At 48.1% G+C, this 16,057-nt stretch overlaps 1 protein-coding gene across 1 annotated transcript in view; it reads right to left on the reverse strand.

The window, feature by feature from the left end:
- TMCC3 (transmembrane and coiled-coil domain family 3) overlaps positions 1-16,057 on the reverse strand; it is a 329,016-nt gene that overhangs the window by 13,676 nt on the left and 299,283 nt on the right. The window lies entirely within an intron of this gene.

Consider the following 16,057-nt stretch of genomic DNA (forward strand, 5'->3'; position numbering starts at 1 on the left):
CCTGACGCGGGGCTCGAACTCACGGACCGCGAGATCGTGACCTGGCTGAAGTCGGACGCTTAACCGACTACGCCACCCAGGCGCCCCGAGACTGCCACCTTTTAGTTAACTTTTTAAATACTTTATCATGCCATTATGTGTTTAGCAGTATTCTTGGAAGCTGCATCTTTTATTGGTTATTTTTAAAGTGGTGCTTCCCAGACGGGGTTTTAGGATACATTCTTAACTCTTGATGACTTGAGACGCTACCCTATTCCTTGAAGAATCTCGAGATTCTGGGGAAGTGCCCAAACCGTGATAACCCTCATCTGTTTGATGTTGGCTTTTAGAAATCTCTGTTGCAGAGAGTGACATTTTTTTGACTCTTTTTCAGGATTCCCGAATACACCACCTGTCTCGGTCTTTAATCATCTCTCGGCTGGTTACAGGTGCAGAAGGTTGAAACAGCTGGAAAGCATCTGTTTCCAGAAAAAAGGACCCCCTCCCTCATGCCACCTCCTTAACACACCAAGCAAAGCACACACCATGCCCCCACTGTCAGCTCAGTGGGCCTGCCCTCCCCGCACCTGGCTTTTCCATTTGCTCTGTCATCAGGGTCCCCCACTCTCTCCCTCTCTCCCTGCCGTGACTCCTCATTTGCTGGCCTCCGCTCCAGGCAGGCTGGCCTTTCCTGTCTCTTCCTTGTAGCCTGTGGGTGGGGCGGGGGGGGGGGGAGACTCACCCAGCTTTACTGGGGCCTGAGTAATGTTCATTCTTTTAAAGAAGATGAATACAGAGTTACCAGTACAAAATTAAATACGAAAGTAAATAGAAGGAGAATGTAACAAAAACTATAAAGTTTTAAAAGCTGGAAAACACCACAAAAACACAAAATACAGACAAATTACGTATTAGTTTGTATTAATTGTCCGACATGCTTCTAAAATACTTTTTTCCAAGGCGCCTGGCTGTCTCAGTCGATGGGGCATGCAAGTCTTGATCTTGGGGTTGTGAGTTTGAGCCCCATGTTCGGTGTGGAGATTACTTAAAAATAAAATCTTTAAATAATAATAATAATAATAAAGTAAATTAGGGTCACCTTGGTGGCTCAGTCGGTTAAGCGTCTGTCTTCAGCTCAGGTCATGACCTCGTGGTTTGTGGGTTCGATCCCCATGTCAGGCTCTGTACTGACCACCCATAGCCTGGAGCCTGCTTCGGGTTCTGTGTCTTCTCCCTCCCTCCCCGCCCCTCCCCTGATCATGCTCTGTCTCTCTCTCAAAAATAAACATTAAATTTTTTTTTAAATGAATTACTTTTTGCCCCTCCTTTTTGGCTTCATGCTCTTTGTCTCTTAATATGACGATAAGTTTGAAATACCATTATCCATAGGAAGCATAGACTTCAGTCTTTTTTCTAGCAGGGCTGATCGTCTAGAAAATATACTTTAGCATCATAACATGTTATTGGCAGTGTCTTGCTAATACATAGCCCAACATGTTAGACTGTACAAATCATGCAACTTCACATGCAGACATACTCGCTGTTGTTTCAATCTTACAGAATTAAATCCACAGGAATCCGAGGAAATTCCATTTTTCACAATTTCCGTCAAAAAAGAAAGGCATGGGGCGCCTGGGTGGCGCAGTCGGTTAAGCGTCCGACTTCAGCCAGGTCACGATCTCGCAGTCCGTGAGTTCGAGCCCCGCGTCAGGCTCTGGGCTGATGGCTCAGAGCCTGGAGCCTGTTTCCGATTCTGTGTCTCCCTCTCTCTCTGCCCCTCCCCCGTTTATGCTCTGTCTCTCTCTGTCCCAAAAATAAACGTTGAAAAAAAAAAATTAAAAAAAAAAAAAAAAAGAAAGGCATGCATAGTATGTTTATATGGCTTTATCTGGTATATCCCTGGCAGGAGAGAATTTAAATTTTGGCCAGAAGACAAAATTCAGTCCCCCTTTTCACGGTTCTACGCATCTGATAACTGGAAGGATTTTTCCACGGACCAACAGCTGGTCCTACGTTTCCAACCTGTTTCTCCTCCGCGCCTCACATATTTCTGGAGGCCACCACTGTGGGACACATTGATATCTGAGACCACCACTAGCCCTGCACCTTGTTGTCACCAGGCCAGGCAAGTCAAGGCGGCGAGAGTCTTCCTAAACACCACTCCGACACCCTGCCAAGAAGCAAACTTCAGGAAACAACTGGAGGCCATATAAATCTATTGCATTTAATACACAGTAAATGTGTCCTCATCTCAATTTCCCCTTTGGTTGCTTTCAAAAATGCCCATGGTCACAGTAAAGCGAGGGAGAGGGAGGATTCAACAGGGAGGAGGCTGAAATGGAAAGAGACTGATGTGGTCGTCATAACTTGCAACTGACGTACCTCCTAAAAATTGTGCAGAAGCACACGAACACGACTCCCAGCCAGGACCGCGGCGGGTCTCCTGTGAGTGAGTGGCCTGAAAGCTTACACTTCCTTAGTTTCAAGACAGGGGCACTTCTGTCCCTGCTGTCCGGCCCCACCCCCACCCACCGCCCCACTGTCTGGCCCTCATTCAAAATAACTTCTGTACGTGTCAACATGGTCTTGATCTCCAGGGACAGAGACCCAAACGAAACAAACTAAACGGAGGATATACCGATTCCTGAACTGCCGGCCCCAAGAACAACCGGAACCAGTCCTCTCCACCTGTCCTCTCTCTGCACCTCACTTTCCATCTCGACAAGTACAGAATAAAGCTTCACCCTCACGGAGGCTTGATCTCCAGCAACTCCATACTTGAACTGCATCGTGTGGCCACCCACCCAAGGGAAACTCAGGCTGGGACTCAGCCTGGGCCGAGTTCAAGGGACTCAGGCTGGGCCGGCTTGCCTCTCTAGCACTGTGGGGGGTACACCTAGTGGGGAACATCCCCACTAGACGTTCAAGGTTGGAGTAGGGAGGAAGGGAGGGGTGCTATGGTAGACAGGACAATGGCCCCTCAAAGACGTTCAAGCGCCAATCCCTGGGACTGAGAAATGTGTTTCCCTACACGCCAAAGGGATTTTGTGAATGTGATTAAGTTAAGGATCAGGGCTTTTTGTTGTTGTTGTTTTGTTTTGTTTTTTAAGTAGGCTTCATGCCCAGCAAGCGAGGCTCACCCACTAGGCCTTTTCTCTCCTCCCTCCGAGTCCTACCCTTCTGCTATGGGGCTTGTGTCCCCTGGATGCATAGGTTGAAATCCTAACTCTCGGGATCTCAGGATATTATATTTAGAGTATGTGGACTGTTATGTGGAGAGAAGATCTTTAAAGAGGTAATAAAGGCAAAAATGGGGTCATACCAGTGGCCCGTAGTGCAATGCGACTGGTGTCCTTATAATGAGAGGAGATTAGGACGCAGACACGTACAGAGGGAAGAGATACAGAGATGCCGGTAGAAGACAGCCATGCCTAAGCCCAGGAGAGAGGCTTCCGAAGAAACCAACCCCGCAGACACCTTGATCTCTGACTCCCAGCCTCCAGGATTGTGAGAGACGACATTTCTGTTGAAGTCACCGGGTCTGCAGTATTTGTCATGGCAGCAAAACCAGGCACTGCCCTTCAAGGCAGCGGTGAAATCCTACCCCCTTTCTCACACCGCCTTTGGTTAGCCCAGCTCACCGTGCGGCCATTGTCTCCCCATTGTCTCAGAAGGCCTGGAGGCTGAGAGTCGCCAACAGTTTAACCCCAGGATCACAAACCCTAACGCCTGCGGGCCAGGAAGAGAACTCACAGCGAGTGACGTGGCTAAGGATAAGGAAGCCATAGAAAACCGTTCCCAAAAGTAGCTCCCTCCTAGTCAATCCTGTCTGCCTTTAGTTTTCTCACGTCCCACTGAGGACAGATACAAGAAACATTCTTCTCTCTTCCTGTCAGAGCTGCGGGTCAAAGTGGCAATGGGAAGGGAGCTGGGCACCCGTCCTCATCCTCGGGTCCGGGAGCCTGCGAGGAGGGGCCGAGCTGAGCTGGCACATACACCCTGCCCTGTGCAAAGGGCAGCCGCTGCTCAGCTCCAGCCCGTTGTCACCAGGGGCCAGTGCAGGTACCAGGGCTGCTAGAATCTTCCAGGTTTTCAAAAGAAGCCGGAAGTCTTGGTTTAAAACAAAAACAGGAAATCTGATTTTTAAAAGACTGACAACTTACTCAAAAATCTCTTAAATCTCTGCTGGCTACTCCACACCTGTCAAGGATGGCTGCTCTCAAAAACCGGAAGTGTTGACAAAGATGTGGAGAATTTGGGGCTCTGGTGCATTGTTGGTGGGAATGTAAAATGGGGCAGCCACTGAGGCAAAGAGTATGGAGCCTCCTCCAAGAATTAAAAATGAGACTATCAGATAATCCAGCAACTCCAGTTCTGGGTATATGCTCAAAAGAACTGAGAGCAGAGTCTCAAAGATATCTGCACAGCCATGTTCAGAGCCGAAAGGTGGAAACAACCCGTGTGCCCATTGGCAGATGAATGGATAAGCAAAATGTGATACATACACACACACGTACACAATGGAATATTCTTCCGCCTTAAAGAGGAAGGAAACGGATGACCACCTCCATTTCAATGAATACAATATGGATGAACCTGGAAGACATTCTGTTAATGAAATAAGCCAGGCGTATTGTTTTATTTCCCAAAAAGACAATACTGGGATCTCTGGGCGGCTCCGTCGGTTGAGTGACCAACTCTTGCTGTAGGCTCAGGTCAGGATCCCAGGGCCATGGGATCGGGCCCTGTGTCAGGCTCTGTGCTGGGCCACTCTCTTGGGACTTGGGTCTCTCTCTCTCTCTCTCTCTCTCTCTGTCCCTGTCCCCTCCTCATGCACTCTCTCTAAAAGAAAAAAGAAAAAAATTGGGGGCGCCTGGGTGACTCAGTCGGTTAAGCGTCCCGGGTCACGATCTCATGGTTTGTGAGTTCGAGCCCCGCATCAGGCTCACTGCTGTCAGTGCAGAGCCCACTTCGGGTCCTCTGTCCCCCTGTCTCTGCACCGCCCCCCACTCTCACGTGCTCTCTGCCTCAAAAATCAATAAACAGAGGGGAAAGTGGGCGATGGGCAGAGAGGAGGGCGCTTGTTGAGATGAGCACAGGGTGTTGTATGGAAACCAATCTGACAGTAAACTATATTAAATAAAACAAAAATCAATAAACATTTTTAAAAATTAAGAAAAAATTTTTTTAATTTTTAAAAATTAAGAAAAAATGTTTTAATTTTTAAAAATTAAAAAACAAGACAAATACTGCACGATTCAATTTATAGGAGGTCCCTAGAGTAGTCAAAATTATAGAGGCAGAAAAGAGTGCTGGTTGCCAGGGGCTGGGGAGGGAGGGGAGGATGGGGAGTTAGTGTTTAATGGGACATAGTTACAGTTTTGTGAGAGGAAGAAAGTTCTGGAGAAGGATGGTGGTGATGGTCGCACCATGAATGAACTTTATAGTACTCAAGTGTACGCTTAAATAGGGTTAAAACAGTGAATCTGATGGTATGTTTATTTTATCAGAATAAAAATTTGGGGGGGTGGGGAGATCTTTGCCAGCTAGAATTGTTATTGCCAAACAAGACACATGTAAGGGCTAGATTCAGCCCACAGGCCACCAGTTTGCAAGCTCTGGTTTAACACTTCATTTTTTCCAGTTGTTCCATGTGTTCACGTCTTATTTACCCAACCAGAAGGCACTAGAAGGTGAAATTCTGTGGAAGTAGGAGCTGTGTCTTAAAGTCCTTTCCTAACCATCAGAGCAGGTGCTCAGGGCTCTGCAGTGGGCAAGTCACAGTGCCCTGCCAAATATCTGATCACACACACAGACACACACACACGCACACCTACTTAGCATAAAGTTGTGCAGCACACAGAGCGGTGCCCAGAGGAGGCTGCACTGTGGAAGCTTCGGAGTGGAGAAAGCACAGCCTTTGAAGCAGTGAAAGGAACTCCCTCTGAGTAAGAGGCGGAGGCGGTGTCAGAAGAGACGAGGCCGAGAGGGTGAGTGAGTCAGAAAAGTGGGCCTTGTACGTTGCATTGAGGAGCCTCGCCCCATCCCAGTGGGAGGGGAGGGCACTGAAGACCCTCCAGCAGGAGGTGACAGGACTGGATTTGCTTTTGAGATTAGGTCATGAGCACCAGAGCCCGGAACTCACACTCAGGAAACAGCTAAGCGCCCCTCAGCTACGGTCCTCCAGGGCCTCGCCTGCTCGCGTTCAGACAACGAGGAGGTTGGAACCGGAGAAGCCTGAGGGGCTTCAGTGGGAGGGGCGACACTTGAATACATGCCCCGTTCAGAGCGGGTTGCCGTGTGTGCGCGCGTGCATGCGTGTGTGCGCTAGAGGGGGAGGGTATGGATCCCAGCAAGCTGACGGTCCACAGGTTCTGCCTATTTCCTGCCTTTATACCTTCGCTGACGAGTTCCAGGCCTGGCCAGTGAAGGAGGTGCAGCCAACAGATCATCTTTGCCCGCCCCCCCCTCCCCCACCAGGGAAACCTGGAGGAGGTATTTACTGAGAGCCCCCGCTTTAACCTGATCCCAGACACCAGTCCCGAGCACTCAGTAACCCGTGGCAACCCCTAGAGGCTGCTACAGGCTCAGTTATGAGGATGGCTACCCGGGGAACCTGCGGGTTCCCCAGACACCAGAATGGCTGAGCCGTGGGGATCGCGGGGCGCGATCATGAGCGGCCTAGGCGTGCGTGGAATTCTCGCGCCGACGAGGTCTGAAGGGACAAATGCCCGTTCCCCTAAGACCCTTCTCTGAGGGAAAGATAAATCTTAGAAGAAATGATGGGAACAAACAGGATCCTTCTCCGGCGGCCAACATGTATTCACTGTGCACCGTTTAATAACTGCACGTTTATTAAGGGTATGTCTCTCACTTTGCTCACGGGCAGTTCTTCCAACACTGGGACTTGAAACAGTTTCTTCAGAAAGGGCCACAAGTAGCGGTGCCTCATAATGACTGGAAAACTGGAAAACACTGGCCAGAGCAGCCACGTGGAAGGGGCAGTTTGGGAAGTGGCGAAGTGTAGGGACGGACGGGGACAATTATTTTTGGAGGTCTGGTGATTAGGAACCAGGTGGCCGCTGGGCTGCCGGACCCAGGGATTTTGTACTTGGCGATGGAGGCTTCACTCTTTCTTCCCAATCTTGACCATTGGTACAAAGGCCAGGGTGCCCCGCGATTGTCATCAACATACACTCAAATCAAGATGCATTATGCATATGAGCAGGGATGCTTCCAAAGGAGCCCAGAGCTCTGCACTGTCCTTTCTTCTCTCCTTTCCCTGCTCGGGATCTCATCTTCACACCCCGTCTGCCTGTGGAACAACTGGGATTCTGCGTGAGGCCTCCCCTAGGCGACCAACAGCAGCCACCAGAAACATCGATCGCTTCAAGACAAGTCTCAGCCCCTGCTTCCAACCAGACCGCTACTCCAACACCCCACGCTGGACTTTAGACCTCGGCGCGGGAGACGGCCGTAGCCCCTGCCTGACACGGGGCGGCCCTGCTATCGATGTCCCATGGGTGACCGAGAGAAGTCACCTAGAGGTGCGCTGAGAACAGAGAAGCTCAATGAGATGGGGCCCAAGAATGCCCCCCCCTCCACTTGGGAGAGAAGGGTTCCATCCTCCCTGAGCCCCACATTCCGTGTATTCTGCTCCCAGCCTACTCTCAAATCGACCCATTCTCTGGGCTCCACCGGACCCCCCTCACCCCACCCACTCTCCAGGCTCAAGGCCTGCACGCTCAGCCAAAGCAGACCACTTGCTACGCCTTAAGCTAGTGCACACATTTCTGCCTCCACCCGCACATTTGTTGGAGGCATATGCCATGTGACCATTCTGACGCATGTCACGTTTCATGTGACCATTCTAAAACACCCACCACAAAGGTACTCAAAGTGCGGCTTAATCTTAAAACTTAAAAGTAGTCCTGAGTGAAAAGGACAAGTGAGGGATCGTATGAGGGTTCATACAGAGAGATGGATATGTTATCTCTTGAACACACTACTCAGCAACAACAGCCACAAACTCAATATTTAATCATTTGTTTCTTCCCCCAGCTACCTAAAAATATCCTTCACGCCAGAATAGCTGCTTCAGGATTGCCACATTAGTATGTCACAAGTTTGCTCACCCTGTCTTCTCCAGCTTCCTGATCCCTGAGTCAGTTAGAAATGCCTTATGGCTTAATTAGTGGCCACCAACAGGGACTTAAGCAAGAGAGATTATTTATGACTTCGCATCACAAGAAGTCTGCAGGTGGATGATTCTTAGCATTGATTCAGCTGCTCAGCAGAGCCAGCTGACAGGGTCCCAGCCTCTTTCCATTTTTCGACTGCCATCCTTAGTGCATTAGCTGTGAGTTCTCACTCTTGTCACCTCATGGTTACAAGATGGCTGCCACAGTTCCAGGCATCATATCTTTATACAAGGCATGGCGGCGGGGGGCGGTGTGGGGGGGAAGGAAAAGGAGCAGTAGTTAAGAGGCTGTTACAACTGTCCTGGGACAAATTGATTCAGAACCAACCTAGTGGTGGTTGACATGGAAAGAGGACAGATTAGAGATACACTTAGAAGGCAGATGGGGCACCTGGGTGGCTCAGTCAGTTAAGCGGCCGATTTAGGCTTAGGTCACGGTCTCAAGGTTCGTGGGTTCAAGCCCCGGGCTGGCTCTGTGCTGACAGCTCAGAGCCTGGAGCCTGCTTCGGATCCTGTGTCTCCCTCTCTCTCCGTCCCTCTCTGCTCGCACCCTGTCTCGCTCTCAAAACTAAACAAACATTAAAAAAAATTTTTTTTAAAGGTAGAATTGGCGTGATTCAATCGTGGCAGTGATGAGGAAGATGGCTTCGAGGTTTCTAGCTTGGGTGATAAGGTAGATAGTGGTGATGGTGATGGAAGGAACAGATCTGGTGTAAGGGAAAAACAGTGATCTTGGTTTTTTTAGTCTGGTGTTTTAGTTCGAGGACCTCTAACATCCAGGTATAGACATTTTATAGAAAACTTAAAAAGGAATCTGTAACTCAGAAAAGAGGTAGGTGCTATGTAATTGCGGTAGTATTTGTCACACTGGTGATACCGAAATCACACAGAGTGTGGAGAAAGGAGGTGGGTTGGAGATAGTGGAGCCAGAGATCTCTGATACATAGAGAAGTAAAAGGAGACCTGGGGGGCAGGAAATTTCCTGAAGGAGGACAGAGACTCAACAAACAGGAAGAGGTCTGCAGTGTTGAGTGATCCAGAGCTGTGAAATATATGCACTGGTTTTGGCACTTCGATAGCTGATGACCTCGCTGAAACCAGTTTATGGGAGGGAGGCACACTCCCTACAAACTCTACTTTATAGGGGTTTGAGACATCTTGGGAAATGAGGAAGTAAAGACTATTCCTGTTGGGGGCTTTTTAGAAGAGGTATTCCTCTCTGTAAAAGGCAAGTAGTAAGGAGAGCCTGCAACATCTATTGTGCTTTTCTGTGTGACGATGTGATGGCTGGATCTGCGGCAGCTATCTTGTGACCAGTGGGGGAGACATTGTTGATACACTGAGGTTAGCAAAGCAGAAGGATGGCATGAGGTTGGTCCTTGGCCTTCACTGAGCTGATGAACTAACCTTGTGGACACCTACCTCTCGACTTCTTTTTAAGTGAGAAAAATAAGAGGTCCCTGGGTGGCTCAGTCGGTTAAGCGTCCGACTTCGGCTCAGGTCATGATCTCATAGTTCGTGAGTTCGAGCCCAGTGTCGGGCTCTGTGCTGACAGCTCAGAGCCTGGAGCCCGCTTTGGATTCTGTTGTCTCCCTCTCTCTCTGCCCCTCCCCCACTTGCTCTTTCTAAGAGAAACATTTAAAAAATTGTTTAAAGTGAGAAAAATAAGTCCTTGTTGGCGAAATCACTTTTACTCTTCTTGTGAATGGTGTGTTCAGCACGCTGTTCATGAGATGTGATAAAAATGAACTTTATTGTTCCTCACCATCCCTGGAAACTACTTAGCGGAGATCGTGTCTCCATACTCCTAGATGAAAACTCTGGCAGGTCCATGACTTGTCCTCACCCTTAGGTGACAGACAGTCTGAAGTCACTTTCAATAGCAAATGCAGTCACAGTTCTGGAATTCAAATGGCCCAAGATTCATAAAAATCCCTGCACCTGATTCTGCATCAAATCTCCCCTCCACCACCAGGCCAATGTGAGGCCCAAAGCCTGAGGTGGAGAGGGGCACAGAGCTGGCTTCTTTCTTTTTCTACCTCCTGCTTCTCCTCCTCCCACTCAACTCTTACCTCTACCAGTCTTCTAGGGTACATTGGTCCCTTAGGATGTGGGGTGGTCTTTCCTGAACAGGTACTGCTGTAAGCTGGCTGAGGCTCTCTGGGCCAGGCAGATGTGAAAGCTTCTGTGGGCTCTTAGAATATTCCCGTCTCTGAGGGTTCTTCCCTGCACTTCCCTTGACCTGAGGGGATGCATTTGTCCTGGGGTCTCCTTCCCTGCACTTCCCTTGACCTGAGGGGATGCATTTGTCCTGGGGTCTCCTTCCTCAGTCCCACAGGGATGCCGTGCTCACCTCTAGCTTCCTTCTGCTGAGATCCTCCTGCCCAACACACACACACACACACACACACACACACACACAGGCTCAATCCAATTCATATACCATGCCAGTTTCCCTCCTGTGTGGCCCATTTCAGACTGAGGGAAAACACTGGGCGTCCTGTGGCTGACCCCAACACAGCCCCCTCTGTCTGCCAGCCACTGGCCTCCTGAGCTTTCCCACTTGTCAGTCAAAACTCTCGAGACCTGCTTTAAGGTGAGGGCGGTAGGACCCCTACCCCAGGCCCTGCAGACGGAATCCGAAGGAGAAACCATTCAAGAAGGCTCTGTCTCTCCCTTCTCAATCCTTTTGGGTTCCCCATTCCAGGAGTGGTTCAGGAGCTTCTGGAGAAGTTCTCAATCATTCTCTTTGGAAGTTCTGCACAGGATAGCCTGGCCTTGGAACTTGACCTTTCGTATTCTTGCTCAAAATTCCGGTTTCACCACCCGCCTCCAAAATGCTTATTAGAGAGAAAAATTAACCTCTATTGTCTTAGCTCGGAATCTACTACCCGGGCCTGGAAAGCAGCCAGAAAGCTTCGCTGTGCTGAGCGGCTCCGTGACTCTCCTGACACAATCAAGTCAAATCTGGTAATTTATAAGGGTAAAAAGTTGTAAATGTCCACCAACAAGAGATTAAACAAATGAAACATGTATATGATGGAAAATGACTCAGCCATTTAAAACAATACTTTGGAAGTATTGAAATATAGCAACACAGGACAGTGTTTCTATTTTGTTAAATTAAATATATGCAGGGGGAAAAGACTAACAGGAAATATGTAAACGTTCAAAAGGTCAAAGTTCAATTTGGTTGAAAAAAGTAACACGTATATTACACACACACCGAAAGCAGAAAGTTGCAAGGCAGATCCAGGGGCACCATATCTGCAGCTGCCTCGGGGGAAGGACCCGGGTGGGAAGGAATATTACTTCTCAAGTTTTCAACCATATATAGATATTCCTTTTTCAACTAAAGAAACCATAGTTTGGGTTCTTTAAAAAAAAAAACTTTGACATTTTTGGAGGAAAAAGGATAATAACTTTTTTTTGTCTCGGTGGAAGAGAATTACTAGACGTTTTTAAAAAAATCCTTTTCTTCTTTTCCTATTTTGTTTTTTAATTTTTTTTTCAACATTTTTTATTTATTTTTGGGACAGAGAGACAGAGTATGAACGGGGGAGGGGCAGAGAGAGAGGGAGACACAGAATCGGAAACAGGCTCCAGGCTCCGAGCCATCAGCCCAGAGCCTGACGCGGGGCTCGAACTCACGGACCGCGAGATCGTGACCTGGCTGAAGTCGGACGCTTAACCGACTGCGCCACCCAGGCGCCCCATTTTCCTCTCTATTTCTAAATCATTATGTATTACTAAAACACACACACACGATACGATTGCTTCCCCTCTCCCTGTTCCCTTCCTGAACAACTGAGCTCTAAAGCCACGAGTGATGGACGAGCACAGCAAGGTGGGGATCCTCCGGGGCCGGGGTGGAAGGCGCAGGGTGTGGTTGCAGAGATCAAGCAGGGTGATGAGGATACAGCATGGGGGTAGACTGGCGGAGGTAATGGACTTCAGAGGGTTGAAGAGGGCTTCCTTGTATTTCCCAGCCTGCACAGGGAAGGGAGGGCATCCATGTAGTGGGGCGACCCAGCCAGAGTGTCTTAGTAGGATGGGAGGGTGGGCCAGCGGAGAGGCAGCTTGGTGGTGAGCGTCAGGGCCCCAAACCACCCACGTGGGTGGGGGGCGGGCAGCAGAGATGGAAATGAGTTACACGTAGGGGCAGGCAAACGAGGGAGCATATTAGAGGCAATGAAAACCAGTGTCTCACTGGTGGAGAAGGGAGTTGCAAATACGAAAAGGAAGAAAATGAATAAATTCAGGGGTGTTGGATTGGGATCAGAGGTATTGGTGTGCACCATGGTTTTTCAATATATAGATAGATGCAGAAATAAGCATTGAACTAACTGTGTAGCTGTATGAATGCATAATAAACAGAGACAGATGTTGTCTTAGCTTGGGATGCTATAAATAAAATATCACAGACTAGGTGGCTTAAACCATAGGCATTTACTTCTCAGTTCCAGAGTCTGGGAAGTTCAAGAGCAAGGTGTGACAGACCCCTGATGAGGGCGCTCTTCCTGGCTTACAGGCACCACCTTCCCACTCTGTGCTCAGCTGGCTTTTCCTCAGCACAGCCATGTGGAGGGAGAGAGAGAGATCTCTCGTCCTCTTTTGATAAGGCCACTAATCCCATCATGAGGGCTCTACTCTATGACCTCATCTAACCCTAATTACCTTCCAGAGACACCATCACTTTGGAGGTTATGGCTTCAACATATGAATTTGAGGGGATGCAAATACTCAGCCCATAAGAGATGTATGTGTATGTACATATATCATATCATATATCATATCATTATACACAAGGCACATATCCATATACAAATGCTACAGGGATTCCCTATTTCTGCCCAATGAGTGGGCCTGGAAGGGGTGATACCTCAAAAGCAAAGAACAAAGCTAGCACCTAAATCTTGGCTTCTAAATACTATTTTCCACTAAAAGAAATGCAGATGCCTCACAGAAATGACCATTTCCAGCTCTAGGAAGGGAAAGCACAAAATGAGCCTGGAACAGAAAGCAAGGTGTGGCCAAAGAATGATGAGGGCCGTCAGAAGGACACAAAGACAACTTGAGTGAGTCCTCACTAGCCAAACAGGGGGCAACGTGTCATTGCAATGAAGACTAATACTCATGGGTTATAAAACTTTGAATAAAAGAGGAAGTCATGATTCCATACTGATACAATAAGTGAATAAATTGAAAGTTTGATGAAGACTAGGAGGAACATAGTACCTCCCCAAAAATACTTATTAATTACCAAGAGGGGAGAAGCCTGGCAGACCCCCCCCCCTTAAACCAGTGATCAAAGTAAAATCATCAGTAATGAGATAAACCAAAATAGTGGCCCATATGACCGGGCATGATAACACAGCATCATTTCTATGATATTCTTGCCAAAGATGGATAATCTGAATCTAATCATAAGGAAATATTATACAACATAATTGGCCTGTAATGTTCAAAAATGCCAAGATCACAAAAGTCAAGGTGAGTCAGAGGAACTGTTTCAGACAGAAGGAGACAAAAGTGAATGCAACTCATAATTCTGAATAGGCCTTTCAGGCTATGAAGGACATTATTGAGACAACTGGTGAAACTTGAATGAGGTCCGAGGATTCGATGTCAGTAATATATGTTCCTAATCTCCTGATTTTTGATGGTTATATTGTGCTTATGTAGCAGAATATCCTTATCTTTTTTTAAAGTTTATTTATTTATTTTGAGAGAGAAAGAATAAGCAAAGGAGGGGCGGGGGGGGGGGACAGAGGATACAAAGCAGGCTCTAAGCTGTCAGCACAGAGCCTGATGCAGGGCTTGAACCCACAAACCGTGAGATCATGACCTGAGCCCAAGTCGGACGCTTAACTGACTGAGCCACACAGGTGCCCGGAGAATGTCCTTATCTCTAGGAATTGCAAACTAAAGTATTTGTAGGTGATTGGACATCAGATTGGAAACTTATTCTCAAGTGGTTTGGGAAAAATATAATTTTCTGTACTAAACAGCCAACTTTTCTCTAATTTTGTGATCATTTCAAATTAAAAATATTTTTAAAAGAACCAATAAATTCCATTTATATATATATATGTGAATTAAATATCCCTAAATATGATATATTTGATTACATACTACATATTTTGTTAATGCACTGATAGCATATAAATATACTACATGTGGGGACACCTGGGTGGCTCAGTCGGTTAAGCGTCTGACTTTGGCTAGGGTCATGATCTCACGGTTCACGGGTTCGAGCCCCACGTCAGGCTCTGTGCTGACAGCTCGGAGCCTGGAGCCTACTTCGGATTCTGTCTCCCTCTCTCTCAGCAACCCCCTCTTAAAAATAAATAAAATATTAAAAAATTATAATATATATATATATGTCACACACACACACATACACACACACACACATACACACACATACACACACACACACACACACACACACACACACAAACACACACTATGTGTGGAAACATACAGTGCTGGGACCCGGAAGCAGAGGGGGACCTCCTTGTGCCAAAGGGGAGGCGGCAAGCCCCGAGGTTCTGGAGAGGTTCTGGAGAGGTTCTGGAGAGGTGGGCTGCCCTCAAGAGGGCTGTATGACTGCAGCTGGAGGCCGGGCCCCTCCTATAACACCTAGACACCTCCTCTTGAGATCAAGCCTTCCAAACATCGTAGAAAACTCAGAAATTCAAAAATAAATAAATAAATAAATAAATAAATAAATAAATAAATAAATAAAAAGGGGCGCCTGGGTGGCGCAGTCGGTTAAGCATCCGACTTCAGCCAGGTCACGATCTCGCGGTCCGTGAGTTCGAGCCCCGCGTCGGGCTCTGGGCTGATGGCTCAGAGCCTGGAGCCTGTTTCCGATTCTGTGTCTCCCTCTCTCTCTGCCCCTCCCCCGTTCATGCTCTGTCTCTCTCTGTCCCCAAAATAAAATAAAATGCTGAAAAAAAAAAAAAAAGAAAACTCAGAAATTCAAAATTTCCAATATTCTGTCTCTCTGTCCTCAGAGATCGCTGAAATCCCAGAGACTCTCCTATTTCAGGATCCCCGACACATGCCACAGACAGCCTGGGGCTCTCGGGGTGGCCCCGTTGTGGCCCGAAGGTTGAGAGTCAGACAGAGGAGGGTCTGAGTTCTAGCTCCAGCACGTCTAGTCTGGTGGGTGCTTCTTCCCAGGGCTCTGGTGGGGCTGGAGTCACAGAGCCGGTAAAGCCCCCACCCCACCCCCCAAGCCTGGTAACTGACAAGGTCAGTGAACAGGAACTATTTTTCTCTATCAGCTAAAAGTTTGTGTCTCCTTGTTTCAAGTCCAGAAATGTGGTTCACAATTCAGATGAAAGTGAAAAGAGCAAAAGCCAGCCTGGGGCTGGGCTCTGCCATGTGCTCTGTTTTTAGCCAGGGTTGACTTCGGACCCCAGCAGGGTTTTATGACACATTCTTTATGGTTCCAGACTTTCTTCTGGGACAGGGTGAGGTACAGGGAGGGGGAGGGGAAGGTCAGGTATCGGGGAAAGTGACACCGAAGGGAAGTTTTCCTAGAAGTGCCACTGTTCTAGCTTGATATCCTCAGCCCTTTGCACTGGGAAGAGTTTCTGGTGGAAAGTCTGAGTAAACCCAGCCCACATTCAATAATATTTATTGAACACTAAGTGTCTAGCGAAGGCAGATAGAGAAACAGACGCAGTCGCAGCCCAAATGCTCACAAGAGTGGGGAGGAAGGGGCACCTGGGTGACTCAGCCAGTTGAGCGTCCGACTGATTTCAGCTCTGGTCATGATCTCACGGTTCATGAGTTCAAGCTCTGCATCAGGCTCCGCACTAACAGCACAGAGTCTGCTTGGGATTTTCTCTCTCCCTCTCTCTC

This window comes from Felis catus, chromosome B4, assembly GCF_018350175.1.
Source record: "Felis catus isolate Fca126 chromosome B4, F.catus_Fca126_mat1.0, whole genome shotgun sequence".
Lineage (NCBI taxonomy): Eukaryota > Metazoa > Chordata > Mammalia > Carnivora > Felidae > Felis > Felis catus.